Source organism: Anabrus simplex, chromosome 1 (assembly GCF_040414725.1).
Source record: "Anabrus simplex isolate iqAnaSimp1 chromosome 1, ASM4041472v1, whole genome shotgun sequence".
Lineage (NCBI taxonomy): Eukaryota > Metazoa > Arthropoda > Insecta > Orthoptera > Tettigoniidae > Anabrus > Anabrus simplex.
Window position 1 is genome coordinate 370,134,942 of NC_090265.1, and position 17,997 is coordinate 370,152,938.

Below are 17,997 nucleotides of genomic sequence, written 5' to 3' on the forward strand. Positions count from 1 at the left end.
CGGTTGTGAAAGAATGTTGTTTTTCAATTAATATAAGCTCGTATGCTTAAAATATACTTTCAGCATCACAGTTTGTGATTGGAGCAAACTTACAAAGAGGAACTACTGAAAATTCCTCCGTATTTAATCCAGAGTCCCTCTGCCCCTTCAGTACGGTACTGATGCCACTTTCTGGATGTTTATCAGTCCTGAATTCTTAGCACACCGTCCTGACCTTTCACAATATATTTTAGTGGGTGTTGCGTGTAGCTTGTAAACTATGGATTTTAGTATATGTGTAACAAATGTTCACGTTTATGGGTGTTTGCTGACATAACTTGTCCTAAGAACGTAATATTTTCCATGTTGAATACCCATGTAGCTACAGAAAATTGTCAGTTAATTCAACATGACTGAAAAATGCATTTAAAATAACTTAATTTTCTAAATAACTTGTCAAGTATATGAACAATGAATATATGCATTGTCCCTCGCCTGTGAACCAAGTGACATTACCGCGGTGAGGATCCTGTCACAATGAACCAGGTAGCCGAGCCCTTGGTGCAACCTGATCGGATAGTTGCCTGTTGAGAGACCATACTAACGAATTGTTTATCGAAAAGGAAGTAGCAGCCTTTCGGAGGTTGCAAGGGCGGCATTCTGGATTATTGACTGATTTGACCTTGTAATAATTTTTAACATGGCTTAGCTATGTTGATACTGATTCACGGCTGAAACAACGGGAAACTACAGCCATAACTTATCTGAGGAAATGCAACTCTCTCTGTATGTATGTACACTAGTGTCCAAATTTTAAGCATAATCACTAAACGAGGCCATACCGCCTGATAGGAATGTCAGACGGATTACTGAACAAACGGAAGCTGAATCACACACACCATATGTCACACAACTTGTCCGAAAAACAGTGTCAGAAAGGTTCTGATAGCTAAGGTACACATTTGACAACAACTAACAAAACTTGGAAATGTCTTCCACAAAAAAATATGCTGTTAAGAGGGTTACCCCTAACGGCCACACATGCTTCGAAGTGACGTGGCATGCTGTCTGTCAAATGGTCCAAGAGCTTTTGTGGCAGTCTATCCCATTCCTCTGAAAGGGCAATGCGAAAGTCTTGGAGGGTCCTTGGTGGAGGCTGACGGGAAGCAGTTCGCCTCCCCAGTGCATCCCAGGCATGTTCCATAGGATTCAGATCCGCAGACCTCGCTGGCCAGACCATGCGTTGAATGTCTTCCCTAGCCAGAAATTCATCCACCAGAGCAGCGCAGTGCGGTCAGGCATTATCGTCAAGAGGAAGTCTGGGCCAACCGCACCGCTGAAGAGTCGAACATGTGGTCCCAGTACATCATCCCTATATCTCCGAGCGTTAACAGTGTTCCTCGGACCACCCATGAAGATGTGCAGGTCCATACGGCCATTCAGTATGATGCCGCTCCACACCATAACTCCGCCACCACCATACTGGTCCCGTTCCACGATGTTCCTGTGGTTGTATAGGCTACCCGATTCTCTCCAGATTAATGTGCGACGGGAATCGTTCTGAAAACGGAAGCGGGATTCATCTGTGAAGAGTACATGCCTCCATTCATTCATGGACCAGTTTCTATGTTGACGGTTCCACAGTAAACGGACCCGCCTTTGTGCTGGAGTGAGCAGGACGCACACCGCTGGACGTTGGGCAAACAGCCCAGCTGTTCTGAGCCTCCGGTACACAGTTTGCCGGGAAACGGCAACCCCTGAGACGGCTGCTAGCTCCGTCGACAATTGTCTTGCAGGTGCACTCCGATTTCGTCGGGCGGTTAAGGCCAGATATCGGTCCTTCTGTGGGGTGGTTACCCTTGGTCCACGTGGTACTGGTCTACGACTAACACCTCCTGTGTCTCGAAATCGTCTCCAAAGCCTGAAAATGACACTTTGTGGAACATTCAAGGATACGGCGACTTCGGTCTGTGTCTGGCCTGCTTCCAGGCGGCCGAGTATTCTACCCTGCAAAACGGGGTCCAGATGGTGTCGTTGTGCCATTATGTTGTTACGTTCACCAAAAGGGTACATTCCGCACACTATAACAGGGCAAACACGACTGAGGGAATATGGGGCGCAGGCACTGGCTGTGCGGTTAAGCTGCTAGTCAAAGCAGGGAAAACTCCTTTCCTATACCGAGCGAACACGTAAGGTTGATAGGTGCATATGTCGTGCGATTTGCGGTTTATTTCCTGTTGCCCTGCTTACTCGTAACTTACGCTTAACTTTTTGACACTAGTATATGAATGAATGATGTTCTGATGACGGCTTCCTCCCTGGTAAAACATTCGGGAGGTAAATTAGTCCACCGGGTGAGTTGGCCGTGCGGTTAGGGGCGCGCGGCTATGAGCTTGCATCCGGGAGATAGTGGGTTTGAATCCCACTGTCGGCAGCCCTGAAGATGGTATTCCGTGGTTTCCTATTATCACATCAGGCAAATGCTGGGGCTATACCTTAATTAAGACCACGGCCGCTTCCTTCCAACACCTAGGCCTTTCATATCCCATCGTCGCCATAAGACCTATCTGTGTCGGTGTGACGTTAAGCCACTAGCAAAAGAAATAGTCTCTTTAACGCTATCTCCGAACTTACTCCTATATCCATTACACTCCCTCCTTTCGTTATAATGTACGTCAAATCTCCCTTACTGTATCCCTTCATCCACCCGTTTAAAATATATACATTTTCTATAGCACATAACTCTAACAGCCTTTCCCCATAAGTATTTAAACCATTATCTTTACCCTTTCTTCTGTACCCCGCCCTCCGTTGTCTTCTTTCCCGTAATCCAGTACTCTATTGCTCACTCTAGCATTCCAGTCCCCCATTAAAATCATTCCGTCTTCTACACACAGCCCTTTAATCGTGTTTATTTCTTCAATCAATTTCTCAAAGACTATATTTATTTGCATAAACTGAGTATTTTGGATGATTATAAAGTATGGCCAGACAAATTGCCTCCTGTGCCCCTTTTCCCATTTTTATTCTAAACCACACTAGCCCCTCAGCCCTACTCTGTATCCTCTCCACCCTCCCGGCTACCTCATTTCTTATTAAAACTAATATACCCCTGGGTTTCTTCCCATTTTCCCTATTTTCTTCCTTTTCACGTTTACTACTCTATATCAGCCCCATTCAATTTCTACCCCTTTCCCTAGCCACGAATCCACTAGAGCAATTATCTCAAAATCTTTTATTAATTCTACAATTTCTCTATTCCCTAGCTTCCCCATCAACCCCCAATATTCAACACCCCTAACGACATATATAGTTATTTATTTCCTCTCCCTCCCCCTCTTTGCTTCTGCGATTCACCACTTCTACCTTTCTCGTCATTCTTCCTTGTGACGCCCCCCCACCATATCTTTCTCCACTTCCTTCTCTTTCTTATCACCCCCTCCTTCCCCGTCTCCGTGTCAGAACCTTTTTTCCCTTCCCATAAGTCTTTCAAACTTATCGACCATCCCTTATTCAACGCCTGTCTCTCTCTACATTTATTTCTACATTCCCCTTACTCGGAGAGGTTGAATCACTACCCTGACTCCTATTTCCTCCACTCTCCCCTTCACCTCCTGGTCTCACTTTACTTTGGTCCAGTGTCATCATTCTTGTTTTATTCATACCTGCATTGTTTTGACTGACCAAAGTCTCTGCAATCCCCACCATCTGGCTGCTGACACTGCTGTCACGTCTTCTATCTTCGTTCTCTTCACTGATGACGTCTTGCGCTCGTATCCTGCAACTCATTTCCTCCTCGCATTTTCCACCCCCAGCAGTTCCTCCTGAGTCTACGATCGGGTCCATTTCCTGTCTGATGTAACCAAACACCTCCCTACTATCTTGGCTCGCAGTCCCTGCGCTCTTGCCTTCCATACCTGTCGCTTTAAAATTTCCATCTGCTTCCTGTCCTCTTTTTCTGTCTCAGCCTTCAAGTATATGTTTGATCCTTTCAAATTCCCGACATTTCTTAGAATTATATCGGCTATCAGGGTTGAGATCAATCTCATCTTCACCGGTCTATTCCCCTTGTTCTTTCCCACTCTGCATATGTCATCAATATCCACTTCTGAGAAGTTCATCTTTATTTTATTTGAAACTACGTATATCCACCACTTTCAACACTAACTCCACTTTCGATTCCTTTCCCTCCTCAGGTACACCATAAACGAACACATTCTTCCTTGATTTCAGAATCACCAGCCTTGCTCCTCTCTTCATTACTGCCATTTCCTCTTCCAATGCATCCACCTTCTCTCTCAATTCCCTACTTCTTCTTCTAGATCGAGCTCGATAGCTGCAGTCGCGTAAGTGCGGCCAGTATCCAGTATTCGGGAGATAGGTGGTTCGAACCCCACTGTCGGCAGCCCTGAAGATGGTTTTCCGTGGTTTCCCCATTTTCACACCAGGCAAATGCTGGGGCTGTACCTTAATTAAGGCCACGGCCGCTTCCTTCCCAGTCCTAGCCCTTTCCTGTCCCATCGTCGCCATAAAACCTATCTGTGTCGGTGCGACGTAAAGCCAATAGCAAAAAAAAATCTTCTAGATCCGCTAACTTATCATTCACCCCACCAATTTCTTCTTTTATAAACATTTTTTAAGTCCTTCATCTCCTTCATTTGGATTGAACGGTGTTCTTGCATCATTTCCTTAATTTCTCTTTTACTCGCTTCCTTCTCCACTCTCTTATCTCTTTCAATTCATCCCACCCGAATGGTCCCTGATTTGGACCCGAGTTCTTTTCTACACCTCCTGTCATCAGCAGCGTCGCAATAACTATCGCGCACAACATAATTTCTAGCAGCCCTTTAGAGCTGCTTTTCTCTCTCCCTCTTTCTGCTCCAGCTTTCTTCCAACACCATCTTGCACCATGCCAACACCTTATTCTTAACCTGCATTGCTGTAGCGTTACTACCATCGCTCACTCCTCGCTTCCACCAACACCACCTAGATATCTAGGTCTAGGTGGTGTTGCTTCCACTAACACGTCCGCACAGCACGCTGCCTCGCTCGTGAGTCAATATTAGTATCATTCCATTGAATCATAACAAACCAAATATTGCTCCTATCCTAAATTACATAATTATTGCAATACAGCTTTTCTAATGTGCAGACTGTCTGACTCCTTGCATGTAACAGGGGACACTTACTATGTCTTCGTTATTTACAACACAATAATTCTGTAAATACTAACATTTAGTCTAATAAAAAATTGATTGTAAACCATAATTATTGTGACTGTCGTGGCTTGAAGAAGGTATACGCCTACACATATTATTTGTTTACGTTAATCTTGTGCGAAACGCACAAGACGATGATGGTGGAAGCGATGGGAGACATTGCGTAAAAACAAACTAAAAACTGACTGTATTAACTCATCAGGGTAGATATACAGCACATTAAATCTATATATCCATAAAGATACCCCTGCATTGCAAAGAAATAGTAAGTTCAATACTACCTGTTATGTATTATGAGATGCCCAAATGTGCGCGTGGACAGTGAACCCGGTTTGAAATTCGGAAAGAAGTGCAAATACAGTACCTAGCACGCGCTGTGTTCTGACGGGTTAAATGAACTTTTATTGCTACTTGTCTTCATCATGTGGCGATCTAAAGTACTCTTTTCAGTGCATCTCTGATGAGTCTACCGTATAAACTGAAGTTATGGAATGTCCCTCGTTTTAGTGGTAACAGGCTTCCCTCCAACAACTCTTCTCTCCGTGAACCTGCGACTATGTCATATGTACCACTGTCTTCGCTGTCAGAAGTACCCACATGTGCATATATAGAGAGGGATTCCGCTCTTAATATGAGGAAATAATGCATCGCATACATTCTCAACAACCCTCCTCGCTCTAGAGAGTCTGTACCCTGTTTGGACTTGGCCGATTCTTAAAGGAGTATTGTTTTATTAAGTTGAATAAATCTACATCGCGAAAATATCGCCTGCCTCTACAATGTAAACTAAGGCAGTGGTTTTTCTGCTATAAGAGGACATGAATGCGGCAGGTGAAGACTACCGTTTTCTATAGCAGATGACAATGAGCACTGGTTGTAAACTCCTCCATCTGAAACTTCCATTAAAACCTACATCCAAGTACATAATTCTGTAGTTAGCATCTGACTAGGGACATCAGTGTTATACTTTGATTGCCCTTATAGTTAACTAAAAACGCTCCAGAGAAGATAACCTGTTTTTTGGCGATTACGTCTCATTGAAATACGCAGTTTTCGTTTTGAAGCACGTCATCCAGAGATCGATTTTGAAATATAAGAAGTGGATGATTTTATGTACACAACTCGTAGTCAAACTCAGCACGCATCCCTCAGGCGGTCTTCGTCTGCTGTTCCCTCTCCACTCACTGCCATACCTACGAAACCACCACCGAAGCATCAGTCTTCTCAGTAAGTCACCTGTAAATTATCAGGTTTCAGAAATTCAAAGAGGGTTGCACAGATTTTTTAAAACGTCGTGCAACAGTGCAGGCAGCAGTACGAAAAAGGTACATCAGTGAGACGCAAGAATCATGTAATGAAAAAGCAAAGGAAATACAAGACAGTATTATAAATTTCCTTCTCTTCATACTGTGGCATTTATAACCAGCGAGATTATTTTTGCATAATATAACTATGAAATACTACATTTAGTTATTATTAAAGAATATTGTACATTTTTCGCCATTGCTAAGATAGAAATATATCGTGCTTACCTATTGCTAAGAATCTCAGTGTCACAACTAAACGTTCGCCAGCTGGAATAGATCAACATAGACGGGTATCTTTTTCGCAGTTTTCGGACCGGCAATTTCGAGCATCGCCTCCAAGTTAACGCTAGACAAGCGAATGACGTACCTGAATGGTTGGGAATCATCATATTCCATTATAAAACATATTTCTGTCCGTAATGTTTGAATATTAACCTGATATATTGGAGAGGTCTTCAGAGGGGGGCCTAAAATACAAAATTCCATGTACTTTTTTTACGGTTGGTTTTACACAAAAATTATCCGCAACATAATTTATTTAGCATATAATTTACAAACTTGTTGTATACATCCGGTACAGTGAAAAAAGGTGAATATCAGAGGCTGTCGTGTGAAAGTGTAGAGCGGTGTTTACATCAGCGTTGGTACCCCGGCTCAATATTGAGGCGTGAAAATGTGCCGTGATGAATAGCCGTGGTGACCAAGCTGGAAAGTGGCATGTTCGCACGCCTTTTCTTCACGGTTATAACTCCATTTCCAGTGTGAACACTCGAGTAGCCTATTTTGGACGTATTACAGTAGGGCCCACGAGAGTTGAAGTCTGACGTTTAGCGCCACCGGCGAGAAAAAGTTGACTAACGCTGCTCGAAAATGGCCTGTTGCTATGGCAACGATAACAGAGTTGCAACATTTTAGAACGCTATCATCACGTGGATCGGCTTGCTCTCAGTCACTTTTGTCGTTCATATTCTGACTGATTTCTTTTCTCGATGAAGTATCGTCTTCCTATTGTGTTTATTATACCGTAGTTTATTCCTGAATTGTACAGGTACCGTTAACAATCCGAGTTAAATAATAAAAAAACTATCAATGTGGGTAGTGTTATTCTATTCTGTGATTAACATGTGCATTTGTTGAGGTTATTGTCAGAAACTGATGATTTTGTTAGTGATTATGAAATCTTTTATATATATCGATAATGTCGTGTTCTGTCTTAAATGCTGGAATTATTAACACGAGCTTAGGAACCGGTCAAGGGTAAATGAATTGTATTAGGCCTAGGCCTACATGTTTTATTAAACACTCAGCTTGTCTGAAAGTGTGGTAGGCCGCAAATGGAGGTAACTATGACAACGCAGCGTACTTCGTAGTTACAGCTTTCGCCGCTCACCTGTCAGACTTCAACTCTCGTGGGCCCTACTATAAACGCCTGGGGTCGTGAGTTTGGTTTAATTATTCATAAGTACTGTTTCACCCGCTCGTAATGGAAGGAGTGTCGCTGATATGCAGTGCTGTTACTTAAGTTATTAAACTAGCATTGTTACTTGCTGCAAATAATTCGATTTTTTTTAAAAAAATTGAAAGTCTAGAAGGAAAAGAAGGTGGTGGCTTAGAAACTTGGAACACCGGAACGTAAACATCGTCGGCTCGCGTGCCAGACTTGTGTCTTTACTGTTCATCAAGGTTGTGTCCCATTTGCGATCACAGCAAAAGTTGTCCCATTTGCGATCACTCCCAATTACAGTGGAAAACAAGAATGTGAAAAAGACCAGTTCGTGTCCCATTTGCGACCACTGTAAAATTATCAGCAGTCTATCGGGGTTTCCCAACGTCCATGCAGCACGGGGACTGCTAATTAGGAGGTACTCCGCACAACCTCTCTCTTAAAGGTTTTGTTTTTACGTCGCACCGACGCATATAGGTCTTATGGCGACAATAGGATAGGAAAGGGCTAGGAGTGGGAAGGAAGCGGTCGTAGCCCCAGCATTTGCTTATTGTGGAAATAGGGAACCACGGAAAACCATCTTCAGGGCTACCGATATTGGTATTCGAATCCACTATTTCACGAATGTAATCTCATCTTTTCGCGCCATCATTATAGAATTATCATTTTTTTCAACTTATTTTAATCTATTTTCTTAACATTAAGTTCTGGAATTTTGTACATCTAATCCGAGCGTATAGACAAAAATTATAATTTTATTTATGTAGGTGAAAGTAGGCTGAGTGGCTGTGCGTTTTAACGCGCTCTGGCTATGGAACCAAGTTCTGCATTCGGGAAACGCGTGGGTTCGAACCCCACCGTCGGCTGTTCTCCGAATGGTTTTCTGTGGTTTAATATTTTCACTTCCAGGTAAACGCCGGTACAGTTCCTATCCGTAGGCCACAGCTGTGTCTTCCCACCCCTTACCCAATTTTATTCACCATAACACATTTCATCTTCATTAGCTCCTCAACTGAGGTTGGTGCCAGGAAGGGCATCCGGTCGTAGAAACATCCCGTAGAAATTAATCTCATCTCATCCCGACCCAGTATCAAGAAATGAGGACATAGAGATAGATGAAAGTAGGCTAATTATATTTTGAGCAGCTGTTTACTTAACGTGTCAGTATGAACAATCGAAAAGTTTGAGCATTATTTAAGCAGTAATTTAATAGTGTCCCCTATTGTATAAGAAAGTGTAAGTTAACTGTCCAGTTTGAGACGAACTACAGTTGCTTCAAAAAGGATAGCACGATCGAAGAAGCAAAGTGTTACAGCAAAATAATTTGTTTTGAAATTGTAAATTGTAAAATTGAACGGTTTTAATACGCCCATTTTTGTCCTTCTTAAAACTCATTTAACCGCCATTTATCCGCAGCCATCTGGTAACTCTAAATAAAAGGTTCACTTGAGTCCTGTTTATTCTCTGTTAGTCCCGATATTAACGCATCAGTCCCAAACGGTACATATAAGTAATTTAATGAGTTTCAATATACGATTCGTAAGAATCCTAGTATGTAGTGTGGCTAGTTACTTGAGGGATGTCTTCCTGTACCAGTTCTTCAGTAGGGAATTCCCTCACAGCAACCTGTACCTGACTATTTGTATGTCACTGATAACAGTGATCGCAAATGGGACAATGCTTAACTCGTCAAAAATAAACTGGTCTTGTATTCTACCTGAGTGATCGCAAATGAGACTGATCGCAAATGGGACGACACCTTCGTCAATTCTTGCGAATAAGAATAATTATTCCTTAAATTTTTAAATTTTAATACAACTTCCTTGTAACTGAAGCCGACAGCCTACAGTGCTGCAGCTCGTAGATCATGATTCCTGTAGTTATCTGAATTATCATACAAACGAGGTTCACTTGCTACAGTTGTATCAACCACACGGTATTGTTCTCGGGTAATTTCAGAGAATCATCTTTCTTTTGGACATTTCAGATTATCTTCCGTCACGGGGTGGAACACAGAACTCTCACGCTTATACTTACGTCGAGTTGAGGCGGAGAAAAAAATCAAACGCGCTTTGATTATTTGCTACGCCTAATTGGCAAAGGCGTAGCGAGCGTCCGTTCACGCCTGCGCGTTCACGTTCGCATTGTTTATACGAGGCGTGATCACGGCTAGCCTATTTTTACGCCTGTTTTCGATCGTGGTACCACGCTAATGTAAATACCGGTAAGCCCAAGAGCCTACAGCATAACTAACTCTATAGAGTAGGGGGTCTTCAAATGGCGGACTCCGGTCCAGATCCGTACCCCGATGATTTTTTCCACGGATTTGCGCGATTTATACGAGATAAAGACTAAGAAATAAAGAGAACAAATTATTAAAAGAGTAAAAAATACTTTAGAGAGTAATATGCGACTTACACGTCCCCTGGCCTAGAACAATATTTGTTCCATAGATGGCAGTACCGTATTTTGAAGATGATGATTCAGTCATCAGTCCATAGGCTGGTTTGATACAGCTCTCCATGACACCCTGCCCTGTGCTAAGTTATCATTTCTATGTAACTACTACATCCTACGTCTACTCTAATCTGCTTGTTATATTCATACATTGGTCTACCCGTACCGTTCTTACCACCTACACGTCCCTAAACAGTTGTACAAGTCCTGGGTGTTTTAAGTTGTGCCTCTCATTCTTTCTCTTCTATTTTGAAGATATGAGAGTGAAAAGGTTTTCTCTTTGAAACCGTGAGTGTTTACTTTGTTTTTTTTCTAGTCTGCGTCCGGCTCCATGGCTAAATGGTAATCGTGCTGGCCTTTGGTCACAGGGGTCCTGGGTTCTATTCCCGGCAGGGTCTGGAATTTTAACCATGATTGGTTAATTTCGTTGACACGGGGACTGGGTGTGTGTGTCGTCTTCATTATCATTGATCCTCATTACGTCACGCAGGTTGCCTACGGGAGTCAGACCGAAAGACCTGCATCTGGCGAGCCGAACTTGTCCTTGGACACTCCCGGCACTAAAAGCCATTCGACCGAGCTCGATAGCTGCAGTCGCTTAAGTGCGGCCAGTATCCAGTATTCGGGAGATAGTAGGTTCGAACCCCACTGTCGGCAGCCCTGAAGATAGTTTTCCGTGGTTTCCTATTTTCACACCGGGCTGTAACTTAATTAAGGCCACGGCCGCTTCCTTCCCACTCGTAGCCCTTTCCAGTCCTATCGTCGCCATAAGACCTATCTGTGTCAGTGCGACGTAAAGCAACTAGAAAAAAAAAAGCCATACGCCATTTCATTTCTCTAGTCTGCAGCCCCCTGCTTCAGTTAACAGTTAGCGTTATTTTTTTAAAATTCGTGTGTGGAGCAAGCAACAGTTAACTTAGATCTCTTTATTCAAGACTTGAAGGAAGAAGTAATTCATTTTCCCAAACTTCCTTCGGTATCTTATAATGAAGATTTGTCGCGCAAAATGTTCAGATATTTTGTACCATCTGAAGAGAGAATTTGATGAACGATTCACGCTGTTCAACAAATTGGAAGACTTTCAGAATGTGGAAAAAAGGCATTTTCCGTCGATTCCCGAAGAAAACAATGCACCAAAGCAAGGGAATTTTGGAACTTCGACACGGCAGAATCATAGATGGAAATGCTGCTGCAGATGACAAAAGAAAAGCAGGGAAAGTTGATGTGTTTGTCTCTTGATAGAGATTCTTACCCTAACGCAAGTTTTCGAAATATATGCTGGCAATGTTTGGGCCAACATAATATGTTTGAAAGTGTTCCCCAATCAATTTTTTTTTTTTTTTTGAAAAAATAGTTCAGATCGCAGTTACTAATGAACACTTGAGGACTGCTTAATCAATGCTTGGAACTTAGTTCACTCCAAACTTAGGACGATTTTACGAAACAAGACATGCCACTTCCCTCACTAATTAGGTTGGGTGGATGAATTATATATTTTAAGTATACGTATGAACACTGAATTTAAAATATCATCTATCTAAAATATTGTTTGTTTTGTGAATGTATTATATTTAAACACTCCACTGGTTAAAATGTTAAAAAATGCAGGGAAATACAGTGCGAATACACCGTATTTACATTTTTCTGTAACTTTTGTACGGAGTAACCAGTTACCGTAAGTAAGACTAGCACCTGTCCTATTCAACCAAATATTTCGACCCTGCAGCCCCCTTTAAATTGTGATTCAACCGGACTCCAGGGAAAAATAATTGAAGACCCCTGCTATAGTGAGTTGCTATGGAGATTATTCTGGAAACGTTTTTTACTATCAACCTGATACTTGGTTTTTATACCGGAAGGAAGAGATCAAGCCAAGAACAGCAATAATGAGGAAAAGGTGAAACTGTAAACAAAGGCCACAGAGAGCCAGAAAGCGAGTACTTCATGATAAGACGTTGTCAGGGACAGGCGTGCACATCTACGTGCCTCAGAATCTCAGGGAACAACACGAGCGGTCGACAGAAATGTGATCATGCACATGCTAAGTAATAGTTCTGTCAGTGACGGGTGCAACAGCTAATAAATAAATAAATAAATAAATAGATAAATAAATAAATAAATAAATAAATAAATAAATGTTTCGAATATGGCTCCAGACCTTTAAAGAGACCAACATGAGTTTGACTTAGATTCAGTGTAAACCTGTAGCCTATATTTAGTCCCTTAGTAAATAAAGAAAATAACACATGCGGACGAAAAGGCTTCATTATTATTATTATTAACATTTTACAACCTTCGAGTATTCAATAGATAAACTAAATCATTAACACAGTATTTTTGGTAACTCCCGGGTAATTTCCTTAAGCATTTCTACTGAACAGTCTCGTTAACGACAAGGTAATTTAAGCAACACTGTCATTAAGACGACTGTCTGCCTCCTCCTACCTGCATTCTTCTTGTCATCGTTCACGCTACCTATAATTTCGTTCAGTTTTCACCAGCTGAGTGATTTCTTCAGGAAGGATAGTTTGAATCCGGGAGATTTCTGTGATGCAGGGAATGTATATCGTTATATTGTTCGGTAGATTACTATGTTGTGCAGCTAGAGACGATTATTTATGTAGTATATTGAGTGGTAACTTCACCGGAAAATCGGCTGATTGAATAATTATTTCACAGTGTACTAAACTGCAAGTGTTGATATCTCTTCTATGTCTCTTTTGTTATCGTGATATACGATTTCCTGATCGATGCCGTTGTTTAATCTCAGCTATCCCGTATTTTTTTTTCTCGCTGTATGTCTGAATCAGGAGTATATTATCAGCTATTTTCTTCCAAGTCAGAGGTCGTCAGATACCCGTGGCTTGCGTTACGTTTTCTTAAATCAGTTCGCTGTCATGAGACTGATACGAAGGGGACACCACAAGTATCATCGCCTAGTGTCATCATCATGTGGGTAAGTTTGTTGATGAATGATATATGGGTTTTCTCTACGGGCGTATTTTCGATTTGTATTGGAGATATCTTCTGTGGAATTGGCATGTAACAATTTTACATCATATTTTTTCGAATTAATTTTTTGTTTTGTTTTAAAAGGAATGATAGTTTTAATAACTATTTGCGGCACCAACAAACAGACCCCATCTCTCTTCAGAAGATGTTCTATTGGTCCTAGTGAGATTGCAGCCCGGCAAATTCTTCCGAGACTGCTTCAGGACATGACTTCAGTTTGTCTTTGCTTTTACAACCTTAATTTCATTAGGTACGAGGAACATCGCTGCCATCAGTTTCTGTAAAATCTGTACCCTTATATGTACAAGGTATCAATCTGTAAAGGTAGTCTTATCCGTCTATAAACCTGGAATAAATGTAGAAGTCTTTGGAAGAGTGGGGCACATTCAAATACCGCAGGCGCCGTGGTCTAAGGTCAGACCTTTGGCTGTGCCTTCATCCCTTCATGGTATATGCTTTCGATCGTACAGTACGGCTGTAGAAGGACATAATCCAACACTGAGAGTTAATAATTTTGTTACTGGACCATTTAGGGGTAGTATGTGTATTGTTATTGTTTGGGCATATAATAGGGATTGGTTCCACAGCCTCTTTAAACTGGGCACTAACAACGATTTTTAATTAGTGTGTGAATGAGTGAGTAATAAGTGAGAAAACGCCGTCGTCCGGAACAAAATAATTTAACTTCGTAGAGAAGACCGTGAAGTGTGGAGACACAGTTTTATTGTTACTTTGGACGTAGTGACGAATATTAAAACAATACATTCAACCTTTAAAGCCGCATTGGTGCCTTATTCATATTTTAGTAGAGGATATTTACTGCAGTTTTCATAGCAAAGCTAAACCAAGGATATTTTCTGTTAAGATAATAATAATAATAATAATAATAATAATGTTTTTTTATTTTACGTCCCACTAACTACTTTTTAAGGTTTTCGGAGACGCCAAGGTGCCGGAATTTTGCCCCGCAGGAGTTTTTTAACGTGTCAGTAAATCTACCGACTCGAAGTTGACGTATTTGAATATCACCGGACTGAGCGCGGCTGTTGAGTTTATGAAGTGATGTGTTCATTGTTGTGTATTTTACAAAAAAAAAAAAAGCAAGGGAAGATATAAAATTCCTCGATAATTGCTTGTGAAGAACAAATTCTGAACTGGATAGACTATAGAAGAAACGAATTCTTCATTCCAACTCAACGCGCAGAAACCTGGGGCTTTGTGACTGATATAAATCTGGAAAGCTAACGTCAGGACGCAACTAAAGGAAAATCTTGAAGAATGCCCCTTTTTCTCTTAGCTCATTGCAACATTGTATGCCCATAGATAGTTGATGGGCAGTCGGGCGTATGTAACTAATGGAAGACCTTTTAATGACTTGTAGAAGAAAATTTCATTTTGAACGTACAATATTTCTTGAAGGATTTTAAATTGATGGTATTTGTTGCCAATGCTGACCTTGAACCACAGGTTTCTCTGTACTGTTGTATTATTCCATTTGATTGTAGATCTAGCTGAAAGTTGTTGAATGCGCGTGATTATGATGCTATTTTAAAGCAAAAGGAGTGCAAATGCTTTTAGATATTATCGGAAATTTCTAGCATTCTTAAATACGTTGTCAGTGGTGACAGTCCAATAACACTGAGCGTTGACGTAATTAAGGAAATTGCCGACTTCTAGATACATTTGGAGCTCCACGTACAGCTTACACATGGTTATTCACCCAAAACATTACAAAGAAATAACTTCTAATCTAATAAATACATTGTTACACTGTTTTCACATTCTTAAATAATATTAAAGGCAGTGGCGTATCCTGGAATCTCCACTGAGGCATGCAACTAGTAACCATGCAGTTAACACAATGTATTAAGTAAATTTCAATTCTACTCATCCTAATTACATGTAGGTGAACTCGAGCCAAACAGTTTTACTGTAAGTTTCTGGATTGAACGTGCGTACACAATTCTTGTTTTCTGTTTTTAAATTTACGAGGGTCCGCCTCTGTGGTGTAGTGGTTAGTGTGATTAGCTGCCACCCCCGGAGGCCCGGGTTCGATTCCCGGCTCTGCTGGAACGGGGTCCACTCAGCCTCGGGAGGTCAAGTGAGTAGAGGTGGGTTCGATTCCCACCTCAGCCATCCTCGAAGTGGTTTTCCGTGGTTTCCCACTTCTCCTCCAGGCAAATGCCGGGAAGGTACATAACTTCAGGCCACGGCCGCTTCCTTCCCTCTTCCTTGTCTATCCCTTCCAATCTTCCCATCCCCCGCAAGCCCCTGTTCAGCATAGCAGGTGAGGCAGCCTGGGCGAGGTACTGGTCATCCTCCCCAGTTGTATCCCCCGACCCAGAGTCTGAAGCTCCAGTACACTGCCCTTGAGGCGGTAGAGGAGGGATCCCTCGCTGAGTCCGAGGGAAAAGCCAACCCTGGAGGGTAAACAGATTAAGAAGAAGAAGAAGAAATTTACGAGGGAAGGTAGAGGTCTCCCGGCTTTAACTATTTGAATCTTTTCATCAAACGAACGACCAGTAAATGGCTTTTCAAACTGATTTACAATTATATCCGTTTTAGACTCATCCATCGTTAATACCACATGTGCGCAAAATATAACAAAACACCGAAAACACAATGAATTAACTCACTAGTTAGCCACAACTCAAGCACTGGAGGTAAGTCACCCCAGTGGCATTGGTCAGTTTCGTCACATTGGGTTCTCGCCGGGAGGTAAAGATGCCGACTTTCTCCAAGTTGCTAACAGATGGCAGACGGTAGCACGGGTATGGGGTGACAAATTCTGACCAAGTTTCAATTGCAGCGACATCGTTCGGAGGGTTTCAGAACTACGTCTGCCACTGAATGCAATTTAAAGATTGAATGCCTTTCATCCTTAACTCCTGCATTCGCTGTCTCTTCCTTCCTAGAGTGGAGTAGACGGCGAGACTACACCAGCACCACACGTAGTCAAGCAACGGAACCAATACAGTTGCGCGGACCTTTTGAACTTCTGAGAGATGAAATCGTTAATATTTGACTTGAAACAACCTAAAATCGTACATCAGACAGTTCTTTGTGTTATCATAACGCATGCAATGAATGCCTTGCATTCAAGGAGAATACGCCCCTGATTAAAGGGCTCGTAGAACATTGTGCTACGATTTCACATGGGATTATTAATAACGGAGATAATTACATCAACTTTGTTTTTTCTAAATTAAACTATGGTAATTTCTGCCACCAGAAGAAAAGTTCAAACTGTTAACAATTCCGACAGTCATATATCAGGCAATTACTTTTTAAAATATCAATAAAAATTCCATTTTCCATTCTAATACAGTAGCTCAGAGCTGTCGTTGGTCTTGCCGTATCAGACAGGGTTCGCTGGCGCAAGGACTGACATTATTTCTCCTGCTACAGCTATACTGTTCCAAATCATCCACAGACATATAGTAAAAAAGACAGGCAGAAAGCTCTATCTCGTAGCATTGGTGCTATTCTGCCGTCATCGAGAGAACCGAAGCTGATGTAAACAAAAAACATCATGTATCCATCCGCGGTCTTCACGTTGATTGGAGAATGGCTGGGCTATTTCCGAGCACATGGCAAGAGCCACGTGGGGTTGTGTAGGAACTGCCATTATCTCCCCTAATTGTCGCGATTATATCAGACTGTTGCTGGATGCCAAACATGTAGATGAAATGTAATTATGATCCTATGGATATGAAGCAAATTATATTCACTGTCCGCGAGGAATAAACTACAAGCGAATGACATCACATTTGGATATTTAACACCTCAGAAAAGAAATAAATTACGGGAGGTTGGTGGATTTGAAGTTATGCCCAAAATGTAAATACGTAATGAATCATTCACAGCAGCACATATAAGAAAAAATTCACACTTTTGATAATTAATATTTCAGTTAAATTACATTCTAGAAGAAAAATATCGTTTTGAAAATGCAATGTGAAAGACAATTAAAAAAAAGCACTTGATCTAATTATAATCTGATAAAGGACGAACTCCTTCCAAGTCGAATTCATCTTTCTCACTGCTACTCATATCATTCGGACTAATGGCAATACAGTCGACAGTCATATCGCACAGACAGTCCGATTTCCACAATTTTAGTTCTTCCGTCACCACGTGATGAAAGCCACGCCACATTATAACTGTTAAACTCATCAGAGCCTCGTTGATGTTCTGACTTCTACGAGTTTTACTATTACGCGCAACATATCCGTTTACTACGCTCCACACGAACTCTATGGAGGTGAATGGAGGGAAAGTTTCCTTCGAGCCTTCGCGAACGGACGATGCCATTGTGGTTAAAGATTCAATACGGTGCGAACGGACGATGACATAGAGGCTAGAGATTGAACATAGCGTGTCAAGCATGAGGGTCTGGGTACCGGTACTGGGCATTCTTCAGATTAAATTACTTGCTTATATTCATGACAATGAATCAGTTCTTGCATCTTATTGTGACTGAAATTATTTGAGAAATCATATTTTGCACATTGTGCACGTAGGATCGCATTATGCTGTGATCTGGCTAACGAACTATATTGATGTCTCCAAGCACAGG

The 17,997-nt window shown here is 41.6% G+C and overlaps 1 protein-coding gene across 3 annotated transcripts in view; it reads left to right on the forward strand.

Moving 5' to 3' along the window:
• The window catches only part of ATP7 (copper-transporting ATPase 1), a 570,660-nt gene that overhangs the window by 67,055 nt on the left and 485,608 nt on the right, over nucleotides 1-17,997 (forward strand). Inside the window, exon 1 of one of the 3 annotated variants that reach the window (XM_067134923.2) lies at nucleotides 13,316-13,362. The exons of the other annotated variants lie outside the window; for them this stretch is intronic. The gene's annotated coding sequence lies outside the window, so the exon portion shown is untranslated. Of the gene's footprint in view, nucleotides 1-13,315; nucleotides 13,363-17,997 lie in introns of those variants that run through there. 3 annotated transcript variants of the gene reach the window in all.